This window comes from Stylophora pistillata, chromosome 11, assembly GCF_964205215.1.
Source record: "Stylophora pistillata chromosome 11, jaStyPist1.2, whole genome shotgun sequence".
NCBI lineage: Eukaryota > Metazoa > Cnidaria > Anthozoa > Scleractinia > Pocilloporidae > Stylophora > Stylophora pistillata.
Window position 1 is genome coordinate 18,452,424 of NC_142529.1, and position 14,120 is coordinate 18,466,543.

Sequence of the window (14,120 nt, forward strand, 5' to 3'; positions counted from 1 at the left end):
CCTGTTTCTGTCGTTCAAGCGGGTTACCACCGCGCTCAACTTATTGATCGACATTCAGCACTACAAACGTCGCATAAGGAAGATTCCGACCGCATTCCATTCTCTCACGTTTCACCCTCACAACCACTCAGTTAAATCCATCATTCTTAAAAACTTTAAATTACTTCAAAACGATCCAGAGACAAGCACTATCTTTGCGCAGCCTCCGCTCATTTCATTCAAACGCGACAAAAACATAGGCAATTGTTTGGTCAGAAGTTCTTTTCAGACTAATGACCAACCAGGCACTTTTAAATGCGCTCGTGCACGATGCAAAATGTGTCCTTTCATTCACAACACTGAGAAAATATCGGGACCTAAACGATCCATTAAGATCACTGATCACTTCACGTGCACCTCCGCCAATGTAATCTATTGCATAACTTGCACTTATTGCAAAAAGATATACATCGGCGAAACAGGCAGAAGACTAGGTGACCGACTCCGAGAACACCTTCGAGACGTGGAAAGAATGACAAGGACACATCGAAACCAGTCGCTAGGCATTTTAATTTACGCAATTATTCTAAGCAACATATGGCAATCTGCGGTCGTTCCTTACACTTAAGTGGCACGGAAAGCCGTAAAAATCTTGAACAAAAGCTCATCTTTCAAACCAGCAGTCTAAATCCCACAGGGATCAACGAACGCTTTTCATTCCACTAATTTATTCTTGTTTTTCTCGTTGCCATGCTCCCACCAATAACGTAGCTCCATTTTCTGCTTTAAGAGAGTGTCTCTGTAAAAGCGGTCCGGCCGATTTTGCTGGAGACACAGATTTCCCTCATTTCTTGTGTGTTGTAAGACATTCATGTGCCTATACTAAAACCACAATCCGTTTGATCGGATCTCTTTATTTTTCAGAATTTTACGGAAATTAAATTTCACTCGAGCGATGGCCTGTCGTGACACTTTTCAAGACTTCATTTGAGACAACTTTGGAGGACAATTAAAAAAAAAAGAAAAAATACGGAACTCAGCAAAAAAAAAAAAAAAGAAAAAAATACCACAGCCATGTATATTAACTCTATCTTATCCGTTGAGGTGACCTTCGTGAACATCACACTTCAACTAAGGAACAGGAAGACTTTAATGACACTTTATTGGTTCGCTTAAGTCACACACGCGAAAACCGATCAAATTCAAGGTAAATTTTTGAAAACGTGAGGCGTTCTTAACTGATCCAGCTAACATAGCCAGGAAGTAGATGCCATAGAAAAGGTCACTACAGAAAAAAACTTTGCGGTCCGACCCTTGCGAAAACTTTATAAATCCACGAACTTACCTGATTTTCGGCAGTATCCAACTTTGGCCGCCATTTTAAGGGACTTATCAACACGAAGCGTTGCAGATATAAATCGAGCAGGTAGATCTAAAACCGTCAAAACTACATACGGAAGCAATTAAAATGAACTTTTCTTTTAATTCAAGCAGTAAAATTTGAAATTATTCGTTAAACCTACCATTCCTACATCCCCATGCAACCATTTCTTCCAACAAATCAAACACTACAACTAGTGTTCAAATTCCTCTCGTCAGTCCACCTTAAGAAATAACCTGTGCCACCCAAGCTTCGACTCGAATGTGAAGTACGAATCAAATAACACAACTGCTTCATCTTCGAAACAATACCTTGCTGGTATTTTGATTTTCTGATCGACAAGAACGGTGTTCAGGGAGCGATCGCCATGTTTACCTTATATACGGACCGCTGACCAGCCTCTAAGTGAAACCAGAACGGCGCGGGGTGGGGTGGGTGGGGGCTTACCGTCATGTGTTATTCGAATACATGCTCAAAAAACTTTAGGACTCTCAGTCTAAACAGTGAAGGCATGCTTCGTGGTACAGACTTCTTTTATTTTATTGTCATAACTTTTTCCTTTAAATTAGAACTGGTAGTAATTAATACAGTTATCGATGTATTTTTAACCGGGGTACACATGTTACTTTTTGCTTGTCTTCTGTGGTATAAGTAAGGTGTATTTATGCCCCTTTGCACGGAATGAACACTGTACTTAGAATGTTTGTTCTAAGTAATTTTTGCTGTTCCCAAGAATGTATGCAAAATCATTGCTTTATACAAAGCTGACTGTAAAATATGATTTTCCGTAACAGTAACCAATGTCATTTACGTATGGTGTTAATAATACTAGCACTGTACAATCTTTATTGTTTTCCACTTATAAGCTCGACATGAAATTGTCAAGTGAACTATGTTAGTTCCAGCTCTTACCTTTATTCGATCTGACCTTTTATCACTAAACCCTCTTCTTTCCATTTTCAATTTTACTGTACATTTTATTTTTTTTTCATACGATAACGTCAAAGACAGTCGAAGAGTTTTATAAGTAAACCAATTTTTTGGTGTATCACGCTTGTAAATACACAGGCATTAAAAGGCCGGCTACATAAGCTCCTTCCCCGGCTCCTAATTCTTTGGTTACTTTCGCCCCATGCCTTTACGCGACTCCCTGTTGCCTCAAAAGAAACTTGAAAGACTGCTATGCAGGACACCTTTTCTTTCTCATTTCAGTTACCCTCTACAATTCTTTATAAGTATGTAAGGATACAAAAAAAAAGGTTTTTTACAAGTAAACTGCTTTTTTTGTGTGTGTGTGTACCACGCTAAATATATACATATACTTTGTTTTAGCAAAATGGTAGCTATTATACACAGCAACAAGGTCCATTACATCACTGCTTCATGGTGTAACTATCCTTCCACTGAGCACTGGCATTCATGGGTCATTTCCTTGATTTTTGACATAAGAACAGCTTTGGAATCTTTAGAGTTAAATGGTAACTTGTAGAAATTACAGATCTCCTTAAGCATGGAAACAGTAAAATAGCTCTCTTTATTCGCCGATCCCTTAGCTTCTCGAAAGGCTCCTAAAGTTTCCTTAGCTCTTCAGGCTCAGAACATACAGGCTAAGAATTTGAATTTTTAGATTCTTTGTCGGTACATTCTTTGTATGCAGTTGTTAATGTAAGTATGTCGTGTGAACTCCGTTGCTCTGTTGCAGTTACCAGGGCCTCGTAGAGCTTGTCCGGATCATTTAAAGGGATTACACTGCATGCCAACGGACAAATCTCGGCTGTTTTGAGACAGTTTTCTTTCGCATTAGGCGTTGCAACTTCCCACCGTTTCGTTAACGGGACCTTCAGTGGCTGGAATTTTCCTTGGGATATTTTCTCCATTGTTTCGTTGGACAGTTTGAAATTTTCGTGCTGAGATTCGAAGCAAACCATCTCCGCTGACCACTGACCTGGGGTCCTCGACGGTCATGAAGTTTATGAGGAGTGGCTTGAATGTCATCAAAACAAGCAGTTGGCAAATGCATGGGACGCAAGCGTTCTTTGTTAAAAAACAATTCAGGTGTGGTTGAACAACAACGATGTTTAAGGAGACTCGGAAAGGTTTTCCGTTGCCGTAGTGTTTGTGAAACAATGAAAGGTTACAAAAAAAGAGCTTTAATAGTGTGGGCAAACTATAAACATCTTTGCAACTATATTACTTTAAGGGTACTTGTGATGTCATATCGGCTACCATGGCAAGACGTAAGGTCGTCAAACAGACACTCAGATTTTCAGTTACTGTAAATTATCTGAAAAACTACCATTTTTATTTCTTTGTAGGAAATCTCCCGAAATTCTTTAACTTCTCAGAAAGCATGACAAAAATTTATCGAGCAGATTTTAAGACTTCTTCCTGTACTTGTAATTGTTTCCAACGCGATACGAGCTCGGGAGATCTAAAGGAACCCACTTTAACTTTGTATACTCGATACGATTTCAATTTCCGCGCCAAGGGAGCAATGCATGAGTGGTTTGTGGTTACGCTCGTGAGGTAAAGAATAGGTTTGTGACTTTTTCACTCAATTGAAGATACTCGCGTCACTGCTATGAAATGTTTAAACGGAATACAGACTGCAAGCAGTTTCTTATTTATCTTAAATGTAGTGAGGTTACTCGTATCCTGTGAGAATGATGAAGCCGCGAGAAGCTTGACTCCACGCTCTCGGAGTTGAGCAAAGACAAGAAACTTTACTACTGATGCGATACAAGAGGTCCAATGGTTACCTCGATTATATGAACACATTTATTTACATGGTAAAGATTGGTTTATAAAGCTATGAACTGGTGCCGATCCTATTTGGAACTAAATGTACTTGAAAGAAAAAAAGAATACCAAGCAAAACAAAAGTTGTTTAGATCTGCAACACAAAGCATGCTTTTGCACAAAGATTGAGAATCGTAATGCATATTATGATACTTAAATGAATATATTCGAATGTTCCCAAAAATCTGATAATCTGCCTGCACCCACCCAACACCCTATCCCTAGCCACTGAGCCGTACTGTTTTCACTTAGCGGCTGGTCAGAGGTCCGTTTTTGAGGTAAACATGGCGATCGCTCCGTGATCGCCGGTCTTGTCGATCAGAAAATAAAAAAAACCAGCGTGATATTGTCTCGAAGATGAAGTAGTTGTGTTATGTGATTCGTACTTCACATCCAAGTCAAAGCTTGGGTGACACAGGTTATTTCTTATGATGAAATCGACAAGGGGAATTTGAACACTAGTTGTAGTATTTAGATTGACGGAAGAAATGGTCGCATGGGAATGTAGGAATGGTAAGTTTAAGAAACAATTGCAAATTTTGACCGCTTGGATCAAAAGATAAGTTCATTTAAATTGCCTCCGTATGTATTTCTGAGGGTTTTAGATCTACCTGCTCGATTTATATCTGCAACGCTTCGTGTTGACAAGTCCCTTAAAATGGCGGCCAAAGTTGGAGATTTCCCAAAATCAGGTAAGTTCGCGGAGTTATAAAGTTTTTGCAAAGGTCGGGCCGGAAAGTTTTTTTCTGTAGTTACCTTTTATATGGCATATACTTCCTGGCTATGTTAGTTGAATCAGTTAAGAACGCCTCACTTTTTCAAAAATTTACCTTGAATTTGATCGGTTTTCGTGTGTGTGACTTAGGCGAACCGACAAGGTGTCATTCAAGTCTTCTTGTTTGCTTGATTGAAATGTGATGCTCACGAAATTCGCCTCGATGGATAAGATAGAGTTAATATACATGGCTGTGGTATTTGTTTTTTGCTGAGTTCCGTAGTTTTTTTTTTTTTTAATTGTCCTCCAAAGTTGTCTCAAATTAAAGTCCTGAAAAGTGTCACGACAGGCCTTCGCTCGAGTGAAATTTAATTTCCGCAAAACTCTGAAAAATAAAGAGTTCCGATCAAAAGGATTGTGGTTTTAGTATAAGCACTTGAATGTCTTACAACACACAAGAAATGAGGGAAATCTATGTCTCAAGCAAAATCGACCGGACCGCTTTTACAGAGACACTCTCTTAAAAGCACACACAATCCACAATTCCTCTATTCGCTCCGACGAAGGGCTAACGCTTGAAACGTCAGCTTTTGTAATCGTTACGGTGGCCAATTTACCATTTCAACTTTGTTGATATATCCAAATTATTTCGTTATCTCCACCGACGTAGCCCCAAACAGTTTCTTTCGAAACTATTAGCCTTTATTCATTTGCCAGTAAAGCTTCTTACGCGTGATTTGACAAGCATTTAAAACATAATTTTATCATAACGATGCATGAACTATTAATTTACCATGTTTCAGTCGTTGTTTCAATAAATTGACTGAGATACACATTTTATGCTAGACTAGATCAGGCAAAAGACTTCAAAATTTCTTTACTTTGCATAACTTATTAACATAGAAACGGATATATCCCAAACTAGGATAGATATTTGAAACGGAAAACGTCATTTCTAATCTCTAAGGAAATTGTCGATGAGACCCAAGATGAAGAGGGATGAATTCGATTGAGTCTTTTTTAGCAAGGAAACGTGCGTACTTTATCCTTAATTGTCTGTGCAGTGTTCTGACAAGATGAAACTGTCAATTGATCAAAGTGAACAATAAAAAAGTATTCAATTTCTTCCTCAAAGTCACCGTGTCGTTTAATTGATATCGAAAATTTCTTTCGCCTTGGACGAAACCATCAATCATTTCATGTTTTTTTTTTTTTAATAAACTAGAAAAAAAATGGAGTTGATGATAAACTTAGAGAGAACTTAAATTGAATAGGATGAAGACGACTAAAACGAATCGTTAATTGTGAACTTGAAAAGTTCATCTCAAATTTTAGTCAAACCGTTATTGACATGACTCTCCATTAGATGGTGACACATTATTAAGCTGCCTTGCTAGTGCTGCTGCGGTCCGTGAGGTAAATTCCGAGACAGTGAGACAAGTTTTTTTATTATTATTTTCCCTCTCAAGTTTTAAATTTGTATGAACACACACAAAACCAATAGTTTTGTTTATAAATCCGCAAAATCAGTTTCTTTTCGCCTAACCTCGTTGTGTTTTGAGAGAAATTGAGGCAATTAATTTTGGTAATCCTCGATGAACTTTAACTGTCATGTTCTTTTAGATTCAACCCTTCTGCATGATCTCCTTAGTGAGTTGAATTTCGGCCGGAATAAAGTCGTTGAATTAAATTTTCGATCCATTATGGAAACGGAATTCAACCACCTTTAAGTCGCTTCGAGCTCTTTTCACAAGCTCGATTACAATTTCAATTTTCAATTTCACAAGCTCGTTTTGACTTTACCTTAGGGTGTTATGTCCTCGAAAAGTATAGCCACAACAGCAATAAAAAATTATATTTTAGGGTGACAGGCAATGTATTCTACGAAATTTCTTCGCTCTCCCTGGATTTTAGTTACCAAAGCTCATTTATGAAATCCGTTCTAACAGCCATAAGATTCGTTTCCTTCTCTCGCTACCACACAGCAAAACTATTCAATTGGTAGTAAGCTGAACGCTTCTCGATGTTTTAAAAGTCTTAAACGTCGAAGCGAACATTTTTTTCTTTAAGTTTGTTACTCGTAATTCGTACACTTGGAGCATGCAATTAGGTTCAGGATTTTTAAACGAAGGCTGTCTTAATCATTTCCTTTGTTCGGTTCCACAAAATACACAACGTTTTCGTTTGTCAATGAACTGGAACTCGAGCATAGTTTATCGTTTCTCTAGAAAGTATTTTCCTTACAGCATACAGTGTTTCTTAGATTTGAAATAATTTTAGTCAAGATGTACTCAGAAATCAAAATTTTGTTTGAAAATTTCAGAGCATAAGAAGCTATCAGATTTCAAAGCCGTTGACTTTGAAATCTTTCAAAGGTGTTGCATGTTAAAACCGACAAAATTACGACTTACCAGCAAGGTATAAATGACGAAGAAATATATATTGAGAGACACATGCTATTTGTAGAAAAAAAGCGAAAAAGTAAGAATTCCTTGTGTATTGGTGATCTGCGCAAGAGATTCACTGTGCTTGACCGATGGATTGCTTTGCTTGACCGATGGATTGTTTGACCAATAGGGGAATCCTTGTTTACAATATTTGCCTCATTAGCATAAGCAGGTCAGTTTCTGATGGAGCTAAAAATAAATCAGTTCTGAATATCGAAAATTCAAAGTACGATTAACTCGGCCAATGAATACGAGCCTATTGCATTGAATACTTTTTGTGCAACACGGGTTTAAAAACTCAAAATTTTACATAGAACGGTAAGAGCTCACTTGCGCTTTTGCCACCCAGAAATTTTGCAGTTTTTGATGGACTATTTCTCCTTGAATATTACTCCCAAAGAGCTAAAAAATTTCACCATGTACTAAGGTTTTCTAGCTCTTTAGCTGCCTGAAGTAAATTTTTATCTAACATGCTTCCTTCTTTACGCAAAGCAAATGAGCAAAAATGTAAACAATGACGTCAGCATGAATCCGCCTATAGCTTCCTTTGCGTTGTCTTGCGAAAGTTGTAAGTCACAAAAATTATACAGTTTTCACTTTCAAGCCATTAGTGTCGTGTTTGGAAATTTAAGTATTGATCAATGAAGAGCTCTTTTCATCGTATTTCATCGGTTTCTAATTACAAATCGATTGTCCCTCCATAACTTTGTTTTTTATGTAGAGCTCCTAAATTAAAGATGTTCTTTTCTCTCAAAATTCGTTGCCAAGCTGGACAGGAACTTTGCAATGGTTCGCGGAGGGAAGTGTCAATCTGGAACCCTTTGTTGGCTGACTTCAGGACGCATGCTTCCGCAATTGAAATTAATCATACGAATTTACTGGCTCTGTCATAATATTTCTTGTCATGAGTACTCGTTATATATCGGAAATTAAAGTAGTGATCGATATATCGATCAGTCGATCGGATTGATTGATTCACTGATGATGTCACCGTCCTCTAACTTTCACTGCGGTCCATTTGATTTTATACACTGCTGCGCCGTGATACGATTATAGCATGACGTACGTCAAAGATAAAAATCAAATCGCTAGGAGTGTGGTTTCTTCAGAAAAACTATTCCACCGACATCTCTCTAGAATCAAATGTGGGTACCTCATCCGTTTAAAGGCGCAAAGGTCAAGACAAGTAATCAAGTTGTAAATCATTCGTTTGCAAGCTTATTGAATCGGTTAAACAATCACCCACGATGGCCGCATTTTCACGTCGCCGGATAAAAAAACTTGTAGTTCGTTATGGTAATTGGAGAGGAGAACGCGCGCAAACAAATCAATTCATCAATTTGTAGTTATGATATATAGCAGAAATATTTTCATCCAATGGTTTGCTATAATTCGAAAAGCTACACCAAAAGCTCCTTAGGTTCTCTGTTTAAGTTTAAGAATAAAAATAATCTATCATTTTGGATAATTTTGCTCGCGTTTGGTCCAAACGACTGGCCAAAAACATTGAGCAACTTGGATCAGTCATAGCTTTCATCTGCGTTTTAAATAAAATCAAGGCATACGCTCTTTCGCTGACGATAAAAGTTTCTTACCTCACGCGATTTGACAGCAAAAGAGGTCAGTCTGTTTGTGTGCAATGCAAAGGGGGCGGTTCGTAAGGTATCTAGAAATATAAAGCGACTGCACTCAGCTTTAAATTTTAATCAGCGGTGTTCTGTATGTCTCAGTAACTGGAAACCTCACTAAAAGACATTTCTGTAATGAGTTTCTGTCTATTTCTTCTTTATTTTTGTAGGTCTTTATAGCTCCTCACCCCAAAAATATTTTTTTCAGAATAAATATCTTATTAGACGTTTTGTTGTGTAGTACAGCTGAGTATTTTTATGAGTTGCACAGTATTTGACGAACCCGTAGAGTGAGTAAAAATACAAACAACGAGTTAAAATACTCAGCCTACACAACAAAATTCTAATAAAAGATTTCTTATCCAACACGCCAAATTGTTATTTCAGTTTGGGCGAATTTCGCGGATATTTCTAGAGTAAAAATATCTCGTGATATTTTTACTCTTCTCGCGCGTTATTTGTACTCTACGAAATACAATTGGATAATAATACATCTGACTTGCAGTTGTGGCCCCAAGAAACTTTTTAGATGTCCGTTCGTTTAGATAGATAATAAATACTGCAATGGGATTTGAACTGAAATGTCCCTTCTGATATGATCCTGAAGGAAGCTACTGAACTGTTATGCTGTGTAATTCACTAAACTTGTTCTTCTTATCATTGCGAGTCTACTCAAGTCTCTTCTTAGCGAGCCATCTTTAATGTAGATTACATCATTATAAAGAATCAGCTCCCTTCTTCAGCTATCAAGTGAAAGATATCTCCGTGATGCATTTATATTCTACTTCGCTACAACAACATAACATAACATAACATAACGTTTATTCAGAAAGCTGCAACGCAAATATAAAAAATACATCCTGAAAAGGGAAAATCGTGAGGTTAGCGCTGTATAAAAACAATTTCCCTGACTAAAAACATACAAAGGATAACATTTAATGACTACAGATTCAATAAATATTCAAATAAATTTTAAATCTACTCTGCAAAACAGACAATGATTCTAATTACCGACAGACATATGACATCACTATGACTTCATGATAATCACAAGATATGCGCTCTCTCTTCATCAAAGCTGATAATCGAGGGAAGAGGATCAAGGTTTCTTTTGAAACATCTCAAAGGACGCTAGGACTCTAAAATCAAAACAAAAGATTTTTAAAGAGTTTACAATATCCGCTCGATGGCGAATAGGTGGAGAAATGCTGTTTAACTAACTTCATTTTAAATTGTTATTTCATAACTGTGCGGATCAAGGTCACCAACAATTAATTTGTTGGTGACCTTGATCCTTCGATGCCAAAATCCAAGTTTAACATCTTAAATTGTATTGCTTACAGACTTTTTAAAGCTATTAAAACTTGTGTTTTTCTATTCTTTTCTTTTCTTTTTGTTTTTGTTTGTTTTTTTTTTTTAGAGGTAAAATCATAATCCATTTATTGTAATATTCATTGCAGTTTGCGGATTTTCCGCATTTTCAACATTTTTGGTTAAGTTTTCCGTTTTCGTCATAAAAAAAGATTCATGGTTGTGGATTTGGTATCCGATGTACGCAGTTTTCGGCTTCTCCTATTTGAGTTCCGATTTCTCTTTGATCTGAGCAGCAGTTACGCGTCTCTACTGATCTCGAATAGCTGCGAACCTCAGGATGCTCCACTTGTCACCACTGTATCGGACCGATCAGGGTTTTGATAAGTAGGATGTGAAAATTTATTAGTTTTGCACGCAATTTTCGGTTTTCATTGAACTTTGTAGCGGCTTTGTGGTCGGAATGAATTTTTTCTACGGTCTGCGGTTTCTAATAGATATTTTCGCGGGGGCGGTAATTAGATCACTGATAGCAAATTCCCTCTAATTGGCGGCAAAAAATTCAGACTGATTCATTTGGTGGCTTGACCTTATCGAAAACTGCAAACTTTGCCAACTCATTTAATTCTGGCGAGATCGAAAAGAGGCCACTTTCACAGGACAATCGGTTGACAGTTTCTGAGCAGCTAGAAAAATTACTTTTGAAAACACGATCAGTAATAGTAAAGATGATGATAATAATAATAATAATAATAATAATAATAATAATAACTTTATTGAAAGAGGGTAACACACAACAGTAAATCAAATGATGAATTAGTGGGCCTGGATACTAAAACAATCACAATTAGAATTGGAACTTATCTTGTGTCTTCATTTAAGAGTTTGTAAAATACAGTTGAATGATAACAAGTGACATTTCGTTATAGTTATTCACACAACTGATGAAAGGTAATGGATCTTTTATAGGCCAGTGACGTATTTACAGTGACAACTCTGAGATATCAAACAGCTGGGAATATTTAACGACACCTGAATTTAATCTTTTTTCCACGACTCAGTTAAGATTTCACCATTAAATCACAAATTCCATATCTCAGGTCGAAGCCAATCACAAATTCAGCCTCAAAGCTGTAGAAAATTCTCAAAAACTTGAACGTTCTCGAACGAAGGTTGCCTGGCCCTAAAAAATTGTTGTTATCCAGTTAAGTATATCGTCTTTCATGGCCGCGAAAGTGAAATGTCTGCTCCAACAAAAGGCTTACGTTTAAGAATGAAACGTAAACCCCTTAAATGCATTTCGTGCAATTTCAACCGCGTTTGGACCCTTTCTGAACGTGACTTACCAAATAATAGCTAAAACAGTAGCCGATATAACCGGTCGCTCGTCACGATGAAATTAATACAATTTGTGCTGTTTCTGGCGACAGTGGTATTAATTGACTCTGACGACTTAAAAAGGTGTGGTACATAGAATATGTCACGATTGCGTGACAAGATGAGATTTGACTTACTGGCTATGAAGAGGAAAGGAATCAACTGGGTCAAAAACCTGCCAAGGTACTGCAGAGTCCTAAACGAAGAAAAGAATGAAGAACTTGGCTGGTTAAGCCCTATTGAAGCTTACTATGGGCAAAAATCGAAAATTGTGATCAAAGCATCTTTAGAAAACTAAGACATTGACAGTTGTCCTTCAGAATCTTTAAAAACCCCAAAAACGAAAGACCACTCCAAACACCATAAGGCCGTCCAAAACATGAGGAAAAGGGCCAAGTCTAACAAACGAAAGCTGGAAAAGCGGACGATGGACAACCACATGTGTCGCAGTAGTCCTCCAAAAGAGTATAAACCAGGAGATAGATTCTTGCTTGGGCTTGATTCACGAAAAGGGAGGATTGCTTCAAATCGAAAGCACATTTTGAAAGCGGCCTAGTAGTTGCAGGAAATCTCAAAAATTCAGTGTATAAAGTATCATTTATCAATCCAACTTTACATAAAAGAGTGCAGAGGTGGATTTCTGTGCAAGATATCACAAGTGTTGGTTCTCAGGAGGAGAAAGCAAAACGGAAAAAACAAGAACAAAAAAGAAAGAATCAGTTGCATCGAAAGACATTTCGTATTGTTTTAACTCGCGAGGATAGATTAGAGTTCTTTAGAGAAAGCGTTCCTATTGCCTTTGATCCTCTGAAAGATGGTAATTGTCAGTTTTGCTCACTATGTTTCTTCTTGAGGAGGATAGGTATTAAACGACCACCAGAAACGCTAAGAAAATAAATTGTAAGATACTTGCGAGAACATCCAAACGACTCATAGAGTTTTCCATTGGAACTATTTGCTGGTCAAGGATGGGCTGAATACTTGGCCGAAATGAACAAAGATGGCACTTATGGAGATGACAAAACTTTGCAGGCCGCGTCGAACATTTTCAGTGTTCAAATAACTGTTCACTTTTTCCCTCGAAGTGGAGGTAACCACAATTTTTTCTCCATTTACTGAGGTTAGAGTTACCAATTTCAACCAGGCTAGGACACTTTGCAAAAGGGAAATGGGAGCATTATGTGTGCCTAGAGGTCGAGGAAAATGCTGAAAATTGTTCAAATGACAAGTAAGAGAACCAGGAAGTATTGAACGAAGACGAAATCGAAACGAAGAAAGAGGAAGGAAATAATGGCGAAACAGAAAACACGCGAATGGTGGAGAACAGAAAAGACCGGAGAGTAAAAGAGGGGATTTAAGATAATCTGAAAGACAATGATCATCAGCAAAGAAGGAGCAAAGAGACATGTCATTTGACCACCTTCCAAACGAAATAATTGCCATGATTTTTGAAACACCTATACGATCTTCAAACCCCAGTGCTGCCTGCATTGTTTTCCAGCAATTAAGAAATGTGTGCTCTCGATTTCGCCAGTGCGCTGATACTTTTACCTACTTGTTACCGAAAATATACTATTGTGACGGATCCCCGGTTAAAATCAGTATAAGGCGGCTCATAAAGGAGTTTGGTCCTTCAAGTGGATTGGTCCATGAGTTAGGACGTATAATTAACAGCAACTGTTGGCACCATGCATGACTCGAGTTATAGGCCATAGGTTTAGGTTGGATCCAAATTAAGAACATTTTTTGGCGCAAATAACAAGCTATTTTCTTTTTTTTAGTAGCTTTTCGGTATCAGCATGTTTTCGGTTGTTGTTATCGCTGTACTTTGTCAATGCTGTTACCTGTTAATATATGAGCAGCTTATTTTGCCCGAAGATACAATAACTAATGTAAAATGCACAATTTACTACGAAGTTTAAAGTTAAATACGTTGTAATAACTAATAAAAGTTGCTGTTCAAAGTGCTAGAATTGCGATTTTGTTTCAGTACTTTTGTGGCAGGAGAGATGGTAGACACCTTAGATATATACTCCAATGCATTCTTCCGTCTTAGAAAAATCCCTCACTGACCCAAGAGTTTTACGAACGGCGGCTCGTGGCCTGCAATCTTTGTCCAAAAGTTTAGGAACACTTCAAGAACAGCACTCTATTGCAATTGACCAGAATGAAAATTCCCCTATACCTCTGCAAACAGTGTAATGGATTAAGATGTAAAAGAGCCGTATGCTACGGCACCCAAGAGGCCCAATAATCAGTCCCACGGTTCATGGCCCACTCCATTAGTTAAAAGCCGCCATATTGAATATCGATAAATCCTCGGATCGAAGTCGAGAACCAAAGGACAAGGTTTTGGCTTCCCGTATATCATAAAAATTGCAAAAGAACAGGCCTCAGTAAGTGCACTAAAGGGAATGTTACATATTCATTGTCCCCTCTATTAACTATGATACTTATTAACAATCAACCATAAAGGTCAACGA